At 44.8% G+C, this 10,899-nt stretch overlaps 1 pseudogene; it reads right to left on the bottom strand.

Moving 5' to 3' along the window:
• Positions 1 to 1,945: 1,945 nt before the first annotated feature.
• On the bottom strand, positions 1,946 to 2,899 carry LOC120380244 (annotated as a pseudogene).
• Positions 2,900 to 10,899: the final 8,000 nt, after the last annotated feature.

The following is a 10,899-nucleotide window of genomic DNA, read 5'->3' as shown; positions in this document are numbered from 1 at the left end:
CCCAAGTCCTCAGGGCAAATCAATCATTAAAAAACGCTTGCTTAAAAAACAATGTTTGCTATTTACAAAGGTACACTCACCAGAGCTCCCTTCCATGGCGTCATTGTCTGGGATAGTTGCTTGTGAGGGCTGGGAGCAGGGTAATTCCGTCAGGGTGATAAAAAGCTCCTGGCTGCTGGGGGTCACGGAGTGCTGTGTGCTCTCTGCTAGGTCTTCCTCCTCTTCTTCATCTTCATCTTCCCCGTCTGCATAATCCTCAGACATGGCAGAGATTACAACCCCCACCTCGGAATCCACGGTCAGGGGTGGGGTACTTGTGGCGCAGCCCCCTAAAATTGCATGCAGCTCAGCATAGAAGCGGCATGTTTTTCGACCTGCCCCGGACCTTCCGTTTGCTTCTTTGGTTTTCTGGTAGGCTTGTCTGAGCTCCTTAACTTTCACTCTGCACTGCACTGAGTCCCTGCTGTGGCCTTTATCCGTCATAGCCTTAGAAATTCTTTCAAATACTTTTTCATTTCGTCTTTTGGAACGCAGTTCTGTTAGCACTGAATCCTCTCCCCATATAGCGATCAGATCCAGTACCTCCCGAGCGGTCCATGTTGGGGCTCTATTTTGATTCTCAGGAGACTGCGTTGTTAACTGTGCTGATGAGCTGTGCGTGGTCACCTGTGATGATGAGCTGTCCACGCTGGGGAAGCAGGAAATGAATTTCAAAAGTTCGCGGGGCTTTTCCTGTCTACCTGGCCAGTGCATCCGAGTTGAGAATGCTGTCCAGAGCGGTCAGTGGTGCACTGTGGGATACCGCCCGGAGGCCAATACCGTCGATTTGCGGCCACACTAACCCTATTCCGATATGTTAATACCGATATTAGCGCTACTCCTCTCGTCGGGGAGGAGTACAGAAACCGATTTAAAGAGCCATTAAAAACGATATAAGGTGCCTCCTAGTGTGGACGGTTGTGGCGTTAAATCGGTTTTATGCTCCTAAAACTGATTTAAACGCCTAGTGTAGACCAGGCTTGTGTTTGGTACTTGCAGTTCTTCCCACAGGAGCTGTGACCAGTAGAAAGTTGAGTGACTAAACGTCTTCACCAGGCAAAGTGTGATTTATTTACCACAATAGGAACAAAGCATAACATAAGAGAAAACATGAGCACTTCCAGATGGATCACTGCAGTAGTTTAGTGGAATCAAAATTTGACCTTATTTTTTAGACTTAGTTTGTCTTTAGGAACCGTTTTAATACCTTTCTCTTCCAAATACCTTTCCACCATAGGAAGAACAATACAGTATTTATTTATTTTAATAAATGTAAATAATTAACAATAAAGCATACAGTTATATACGGCTCTAGGTGCCCTAACACATCATACACGACACAAAAAAACCCCAACAGCTTTAAAATCATCACTTGAACAGACACCGGCAGAAACGTTTTTTCAATTCTTCCTCAATGGGGAAAGCAAAACTTCAAGTATCTCAGAAAACCCCATCAAGGTGATTCTGACATTGACAGCTTGAATACATGACAAAACAAATGGATATCACCATTTAGTCAGACATACTCCACCCTCCCAAGCTCATCCCTCCCCCCAAAAAAGCCACCTGAAACAAAGAAACAAGTCAATGAATGAATCAACAAAATCAAACAAAATGAAAAAGAAACAAGCAAACACTTAAGCCAAACCTCTCATACCCCAGGCTACAGGAGCCCTATAAATCCCTATGATAGATAGATAGGTGCCTACGTAGATAGATTCTAATCTTATGTACACTGGTGTAATCTTATACTAACTCATATGACTTCAGTGAAGCTAGTCCAGATTTTGTGATTTCATAAACAGATTACACCCTATGTTCTCAAAGAGACAATTTTGTCATCTGTTGATTATATCTACAAAGAAACTCAGAATGAAATCACATTCAAGTTGCAGCGATGGAGATTTTAATTCTTGGTGAATAACCGCCACACAATCAGTTTCTTCAACGCAGCTTTCATCTCCTTGTTCCTCATGCTGTAGATGATCGGATTCATCACTGGAGGCACCAGGGAATAGAGAACACCCACCACAAGGCCCAGACCTGATGCTGAGCTGGAGGTGGGTTTCAGGTAGGCAAAGATGACAGTGAAAATCAACAAAGAGAGCACAGTGAGGTGAGGCAGGCAGGTGGAGAAGGCTTTATGCCGGCCATGCTCAGAAGGGATTCTCAGCACAGTTTTGAAAATCTGAACATAAGACACAATTATAAAAACAAAGCAGTTTAATCCTAAAAACACACATAAGGCAAGAGCCCAAACTTCACTTAGGTATGAGTCAGAGAAGGTGAGCTTGAGTAGTTGGGGGATTTCACTGAAGAACTGGTTGATGACATTGGACTGGCAGAAGGGTAACCTGAAGGTATTGCCAGTGTGCACTGCAGAGTAGACAATACAAGTAATCCAGGCACTGGCTGCCATTTGGACACAAGCTCTCCTGTTCATCACTCTCTCATAGTGCAGTGGTTGGCAGATGGCAACATATCGTCGTATGCCATGATGGTGAGTAAGGCAAGATCATTTGCAGCGAAGAGGAAAAAGAGAAAGACTTGGGCAACACATCCAGGATAAGAAATCACCCTGGTTTTCATGAGGGAGTTGGCCATGGATTTGGGGATAGTAACGGAGATGGAGCCAAAGTCTAGGATAGACAGATTCAACAGGAAGAAGTACATGGGGGTTTGAAAATGGGGGTTGAGGGCTACGGCTGTGATGATGAGAAGATTCCCCATCAGGGCTGCCAGGTAAATCAGCAGGAACACCACAAAGTGAAAAATCTGCAGCTCCCGAATGTCAGAGAATCCCAGAAGAAGGAACTCGGTCAGGGTGGTTCGGTTGGACATTTTCTTTCTCAGTTCATTGTGTGATGGCTGCGGAGGGAAGGACAAAGACAGTGGGGAATTACAGAGACAGTGGGAGTGGCCCTGCAACAATGTTATGTGAGTGTCAACAATGCACAGCATTCGTCACTGCTATTAACTACGAGTGGTGACTTATCATATGAATGTAAATTGGCGCAGCTCCCTTAAAGTCAATGGAGCTTCATCAGTTTGCACCATCTGAAGATCTGGCTCATGATGTAGTTTAATAAAATGCTGTGTGAAGGATGGAGCAAAGTACAATTCCAGTGCAACAATTCTAGGCAAGAGGGATCCCCTATTGCTACGAAGAGCAGGCTCTGGACTAAAATGCTAAAATGAAAACGCTGCCTGATATCCTCTTTTCATGGAAATATGAGATGGACTTGGCATTGTGTATGACAGCTCGCCTGTAACGATTTCACTGCAACACCACGTAGATGGCCAGCTGCTTTAAAATGTATTGATTTATGACACTAAATCCTGACTGCATTTCCATCTCTATGTACCGATGGGCTAGCAGCATCGCTACGCTACCTCTCTGCTGTGTCATTTGCCAATGTCACTTTCTGGGTGTGCGGGTGACTGGCCATCAGGAGACTTGCGTTCTGTTCTTGGCTCTGCCACTGAACTGCTCTTTGACAATGGGACAGTCACTTCCCCTCCCTGTGCCTCTGTTTCCCCTCCATCCATTCTCTGCCTTGTCTTCTTGGACTGTGAGTTCTGTGGGGGATGAGGAGTGTCTTATTATATGTATGTTCACTGCCCCCATTTACAACCTTTCTTTTTAGCGGGCAGCACTGTAGGGCACAGGATACGGCGCTAGAGCAGAATATCTCAGTTCTAATCCCATTGACATGCTCCATGTGCTTGGGCAGGGATAAGAGAGACAGGCTTTGCCTGGGGACTTCAATTCACTGTTCTGTATCTAAGGCGCTAGTATGTTTAATACCGATGATGTTTCCTGCCAACTTTGCTGCTTACTCAGTTTTACCATTCAACAAGTGTCCATTTGAAACAGAAATAAACAAAGTTGCAATAGAGTGACTGCGTTCAAATTGTACAATTATTGGACTATATCAGTGTTCCTACCCCCGTTGAAATCTACAAATCCAATCTGGGGTATTCAGACATTTTCAGTTTAAATTATTTCAAAGGAAAACTGGATTTTCCAAGGAAGTCTCTGCTATTCTTGAAAAACAACCTATGTACTGGAAAAATCAAAACATTTTCTTTGTTAAATTCAGTGACAATGTTTTGGTTTTAAGCAGTTTACCTGAAATTGTCTGGTTCTCAATGACCAAAAAGAAAAAAAGTTTTGGTTTTCACAATTTCTATGAAAAGTCAACTATTGTCTGCTGAGCGGAGTGGCTTTAGTTGGGTGCTTTAGCTGTCTCTGCCGAAGTCTAAAGGTACCTACATGTATAACGCATATTCTGTGGGTATCAATTTTGCTCTTTACTTAGTTTTACCATCTTGCAACTGACTGTATGAAACAGCAATTAAACCTGATTCCAATAGAGTGAATGTGTTTGTAATAGTGGTGTTAGTGGAAAATATTAATGTTAGCATGCTCGCTTAATTAAAGATTTCCAGTCCGGGCTAAATTTTCAATCTCTTTCCAATCTGTTTGTTTTCAATCTAAGATACCAATCTCTTTAAATTATTCCAAAGGAAATCTGTATTTTCATTTGAAAACATTTTTCTGCAAAGTTTTTGCTATACCTTAAAATACAACATATGTATTTGCAAAATCAAATTTTTTTAAAAAAAATTAGTGATTTTTCCCCAGAATTCAAAAAATTCAATGATTTTCCCCCTGATTTCAGCAGTTTTTAACAGCAAATGTTTGGCTCTTGATGCACAAAACTAAAATATGTTTTGGTTTCCACAATTTCTATATAAAAAAAAAATTGTTAAGAAAAAATGAGCTCTTGATGTTTTCTTAAATGATTGTAAAAGACTTACAGTTTCAATGTAATTCATATTTCTATCATTGCATTTCCTCCAATATATTAAACCCCAAACATATTCACTGATATAGCAAACTTACAGTGTTGGTCTTTGTGAAATGTTTCCCAGTCTGAGAAGCATTTGCTAGTCCACTGCCAGGACTCTCAGTCATTGTCTGTCTCTATATCTCTCCATAATGCCCCCACCACTGTGTTATCCAGCAGCTGTTTCCCTGCCCCGTCACCATATTCCCTCAGAGGCTGGGTCTCTGCGGTTCCCAACAGACAGGGACCCACTCCACAGATGACCACTCCCTTCTCCCCTCCTGGGGCAGGCTTGGTTGAGAGGTGAAGGACTAAAAAGGATGGGGGATTGAAAGCCTCTCTAGAAACCCATCTCTAGAGCTGATCCTGGGTTGTGTGGGATTCAGCTATGATCACAGCCCTGGATGTACTTGCCCTGGGGTTAAATACTTGAATCTGGTCTCCAGGGCTGTAAGCCCAGCTCTGATTTCACCTTGGGAAGAAACCATCCTGATAATCAGCTCTAACCAAACCTAACATCCCAGAGGACGAAATGGCCCACCCTGAATCTCACATGATGGCAGCAATCCTGAAAGGACTCTTGGGCAGAAACAAGTCAGGGCTGAATGACAAGTGGTATCCCAAGGAGACTGCAGAATAAAATATGTATCTGAAGAACAGACATGTGACCTACAATAGCTCAGAGCCCAGTGGCACCAGAGCCCCAGCTGGCCTGGAATAGCCTGTTCCTTCAATAACGCCACATAAACAGCTCTTGGAGAGCAGAGATGTTTTTCTCCTGCATTTCATCAGCAGCTCTTGGGATGCAGCCACCACAGGGAGCCACAGCTCTGGCTGCCCTGGCTGTTTGATGTTGGTCACTAGAAAGCAGCCAGAGGCAAATAATAAAAGCTCCCAGCTATGTCCTGAACTGGTGTAAACTGACACAGTTCCATTGAGTTCTGAGTAGTTAGGGCTGTTTATGCCAAGTGGAGGAGATAATAATAATTGGAGATATACCAATCTCCTTGAACTGGAAAGCATCTCGAAAGGTAATCAAGTCCAGCCCCCTGCCTTCACTAGCAGGACCAATTTTTGCCCCAGATCCCTAAGTGATTCTCTCAAAGATTGAACTCACAATGCTGGGTTTAGCAGGCCAATGCTCAAACCACAGAGCTATCCCTCCCGCGAGATGTAATCCTTTGGTTTCCACAGAGCTACTTTGATTTACACTAGCTGGGGATGAGATGCCAATGGACTATGCAGTTTTCATCAGCTGGGGAATTAGGCGTCATTAACTCCACTGGAGCTATTGGGGATTTACGATCTGGCCCATTCTTCAGTTTCAAATACATATTCTTTGCCTGTGAATCTGAAGAGGAGACTAAAGATCCTAACCAGTCTGCACATTCTTAACTCTTTGCCCCCATGGGATTAATTTCAAGAATGGAACTTTCAATGGCTAAGGAGAATTTCTTTCCCACTGGGGAGAGAACTTTGGAGGAATTCAGTGTTGCTTTGATTTTCTGTATCTGATTTTCAGTTCTATTTGGCTGAATGGACCCACTTTCTTTCCTTCTTTCTTTCTTTCTTTCTCAGCAATTTTATGTTTTCTTCCTGCAGACATCACTAAAATAAAATGCTCATTAGGCTGAAGGTGCAATGCTATATGACATCTTAAAAATGTGTATTTCACACTGATTGTAGGTATGACAGAGAGACTGAACAATGACGAAGGGTCAGATCCTCATCTGGTGCAAATCAGTTGCAGCTCCATTGGCATTAAAGGGTCAAATCCGCACTTCACCCCCACACAAACCTTGCTTAAAACTACCATAATGCAGTTAGAGTCAATGAGACCAGATCTCCGAATGCTGTAAATTGGCATAGTTGTATGGAGCTATTCCAGCTGATGTGAGCTCAGTATCTGTACAATGATGCCTGGTTTTATGTTTGTTCCAGTTTATGAGATTCTCATTGCTTAGAACCTCTATCTCATTTTAATAAACATAAAATAGTCTAAAATCTTGAGATTATGGTTCATGGACAGAGACCTGTGAGATGTGCTCCCTGTTGGTAAATTGGCTGCTAAATATATAGACACTAGGTCTGGGGCCTCTAGATAAAATGGTAGTGATGGTGAGAGATCAGAGACCAGAAAAATGCCCAGTTTGAGACACCCAGCCAGAGGAAGGACCTACTCCGGCTGGAGGAGGGCCACCTTAGAGGCACCCCCGGAGAGAGTGGGGAGAGGTGATGCCGTGTTTGTAAAAAACTGGGTTCTATCTCCCCAAATTGTCCCATCTGTCCACCAATGGTGAGAGCAATCCTGCAGTAGCAGCCTGCCCTTACCCAATGTAGTTATGTTTGTGACTGGTTCAGGGTCTCTGTACATTCAGGCAGATATAGCTGCATCAGTCAAACCCAAAGAAGTTTCCCCTCTCAGAGCTATTGTCTCAAGCTTTCTGTACATTCTGGGAGGTGGAGTTAACATAGAGGTCTTTTAATGACCTGTGCTAAACAGAAGGGCTGATTGTCTAATCGTCTGGTTAGGAACTTCGATCTGTAGAATGAAGATGCACTGAGGGAAAATGAAAACACTAAACAATTTTATTAGAACGTTTAGTAAAGATACAAAGACTCCAAATTACAGAAAAAGACAGCAGTAATGTGAAATTAAGCTGATCTTTTGCATCATGTCTAGAATGGACAGATTCCCCAGGAAGAAGAACATGGGGGTTTGAAGATGGGGGTTGAGGGCTACGGCTGTGATAATGAGAAGATTCCCCATCAGGGCTGCAAGGTAAATCAACAGAAACACCACAAAGTGCAAAATCTGCAGCTCCCGAACGTCAGAGAATCCGAGGATAAGGAACTCAGTCAGGGTGCTTCGGTTGGACATTTTCTTTCTCAGTTCATTGTGCGATGGCTGTGGAGGGAAGGACAAAGACAATGGGGGAATTACAGTGACAGAGGGTGTGGCCCTGATTTCCCGCAGCAATATGATGTGAGTGTCAATAATGCACAGCACTAGTCATGGCTATTCCTACCCCCGTTGAAATCTACATGTCCAATGTGGTGTATTCCGATGTTTTCAGTTTAAATTATTTCAAAGGAATACTGGATTTTAAACTGAAACATGTTCCAAGGAAGTCTCTGCCCTTCTTCAAAAACAACCTATGTACTGGAAATATCAAAACATTTTTTTTTAAATTCAGTGACAATGTTTCAGTTTTAAGCAGTTTACCTGAAATTGTCTCGTTCTCAAGGAACAAAAAGAAAAAAAAGTTTTGGTTTTCACAATTTCTATGAAAAGTCAACTGTTGCCTCCTGGGGGGAGGGGCAGCTCTGAGGAGCTCTACATGTTTGATTAAATTATATTAAATGTTTTGAAGAATTCCAATTGTAACTCATAGTTCTATTATGAAATTTGCCTGTTATATTAATAGTCAATGATATTTAATTGGAAATAGCAAACTTACTGTCTTGTCTCTGTGGAATATTCTCCAATCTTGATGCATTTGACACTTCATTACGAAGATTCTTCAATCATTGCCTGTTTGTGTACCTGTCAATAATGCCCCCATTACTGATTTATCCAGCTGCTGTTTCTCTGACCCTTCACCATATTTCCTTTGAGTCTGGGTCTTTCCCAGAAGACAGGGACCCCCAGGGCTGGCTCTAGGTTTTTTGCCGCCACAAGCAAAAAAAATTTTTGGCTGCCCCCCCACACCCCGCTGCTGCCCCAGCCCTGGGCTCTCCCCCGCCCCCAAACCCCCTGCTGCCCCAGGCCTGGGCTACCCCCTTCCTCCCCACCAGTGCCCCCCACACCTCCTGCTACCCCAGCCCTGGGCTCTTCCCCCCCGCACCTGCACCGTCCTTCTGCCACAGCCCTGGGTCACTGCTAACTCGCTCCCAGGGCGGGTCATTCAGCAGGAATTTTGGATGTGCACAAAACACAGACAGGATTGGGTCCCATATCGTTACAGAGCTGCAGTAAAGTGGAACAATTTTCAGCTTGTGTGATTGGAGGATATCTGGATGCATATTATAAGACTGTCCTCCATAAATGAGGAAAAGTTGAGGTGCCTTTATTATTCTTTTGTTCCACTCTTTCTTTCTATGGGGAATTTGCCAATGCAATATCACTGTCTTCCTTTTAAACAAACAAACAAAAAAAGGCAATGGCTGTAGAAAATAGCAATTCCAGTCCTAATAACCACTGGGAAGCATTTCTTGCTCAATTTTATCCTACTTTTTCTACAGCAAGTTACAGTGGATCAGTGTATTTGATTTGGGAGATATGAAGTAACAGCTGGGGGGTTGGAGAAGGGGTAGGGGTTTCTGTGGGGGCAGTCAGGGGACAGGGAGCAGGGGGGGTTGAATGGGGCGGAGGTTCAGGGGGGCAGTCAGGGGCAGGGAGAAGGGGGGGTTAGATGGGTCAGGGGTTCGAGGGGAGCAGTCAGAGGACAGGCAGCGGTTGGATAGCCATGGGAGTCCCAGGGGTAGGGGGTGAGGTCCTAGGGGGGAGGGGGAAGTCTCAGGAGGGGGCAGTTGGGGACAAGGAGAAGGAGCGGCGCTTAGATAGGAGGTGGGGTCCCAAGGGGCAGTTAGGGGCAGGGGTCCCGGGAGGGGGCAATCAGGGGACAGGGAGTGGGGGGGGAGTTGGATGGGTTCGGGTTTCTGTGGGGGGCAGTCGGAGGGAGTGGATGGTGGCAGGTTGGGGCTTCCCACCCCTTGGAGTGTCCTGTTTTTTGAATGTTAAAATATGGTATCCCTACCATTCACAGCACCCTGCCCCATGAGGTCCCCCTCCTTCCTTTCCAGTTGGTAGTGGCCAAGAGAATGCTGGGAAATGTAGTTCTTTCCCTGCTCCAGGGCTGGCTCTGTAGGCAGGGAGCTAATCAAGGAACTACAGCTCTCAGGGCCCCCTGTTGGTTCTCAGCTTTCCTGCCGCCCCTGCAAATGGGCTGCCCCAAGCAAGTGCTTGCTTTGCTGGTGCCTAGAGCCACCTCTGGGGACCCCAGACACAGGGACCCACTCCACAGATGAGACCCACTCCACAGATGGGAGCTCTCTGCTCCCCTCCTCCCCTCCTCAGACAGGCTTGGCTGAGAGGTGAAGCCCCTCCAAGCTGTAAAACAAATCACAGCTTCTGCACTCTTCAAACATGGGCACAACTCAGTATGTGGTTCCTGAGTGCTGAACTCCCATTGAAGTCTCTAGGAGTTTCATGTCAAACATGATCACAGCTCAGTATGTGCTTGTTCGGCACCTAAAGCACAGAACCCAGACTCCAGGGCTGTGAGCCCAGCTCTGATCTAATCTCAGGAGCAAACCATCCTGACATCCTGCCCTAGTCGACCCTCACCCCACAGAAGGAGAACAGCACCTGCCCTGGTTCTCACACGATTGTAGCATGCCTGGAAGGACACTTGGCTAAAGAAAAGGCAGGGCTGATGCCCCACACGAGTCCCAAGGAGACTGAAGAATAGAATATATATTTGTAACACAGACATGTCACCCACAATAGCTCAGAGCGCAGAGGCATCAGCTCCCCAGCCATCCTGGAATAGCCTGTTCCTTCATTATTACCACATAATCAGCTCTGAAAGCAGAGATGTTTTTCCCCTTATGTTACATCAGGAGCTCTTGGGATGCAGCCATCAGAGGAACCCACAGCTCAGGCTGCTCTGGCTTTTTGATGTTGGTCACAAAGAAGCAGCCAGAGGTAAACACTAAAAGCTCAGTTCAACATCTTCAACCCATGTAAACTGATGCAATTTCGAATAATTTGGGCTCTTTAAGCCAAGTGGAGATGTGGCCTTTTGATTTCAATGGAGCTTCTTTGATTTACATTGGCTGGGGATCTGGCTCTAAGACGTCCATTAAACAGTTTCAAATCCATATTCTTTGCCTTCAATCTGATCTCTGAGAGACAAAGTTTCCAACCCGTCTGCACTTTTTAATTGCAAGGATGGCACTTTTAATAGTTGCAGAGTGGTTAATTCCTACTGGGACAGAACTG

This window comes from Mauremys reevesii, linkage group 13 (assembly GCF_016161935.1).
Source record: "Mauremys reevesii isolate NIE-2019 linkage group 13, ASM1616193v1, whole genome shotgun sequence".
Lineage (NCBI taxonomy): Eukaryota > Metazoa > Chordata > Testudines > Geoemydidae > Mauremys > Mauremys reevesii.
Note: the sequence above shows the minus strand (reverse complement) of the source record. Positions and strands in the feature narration are given on the sequence as shown.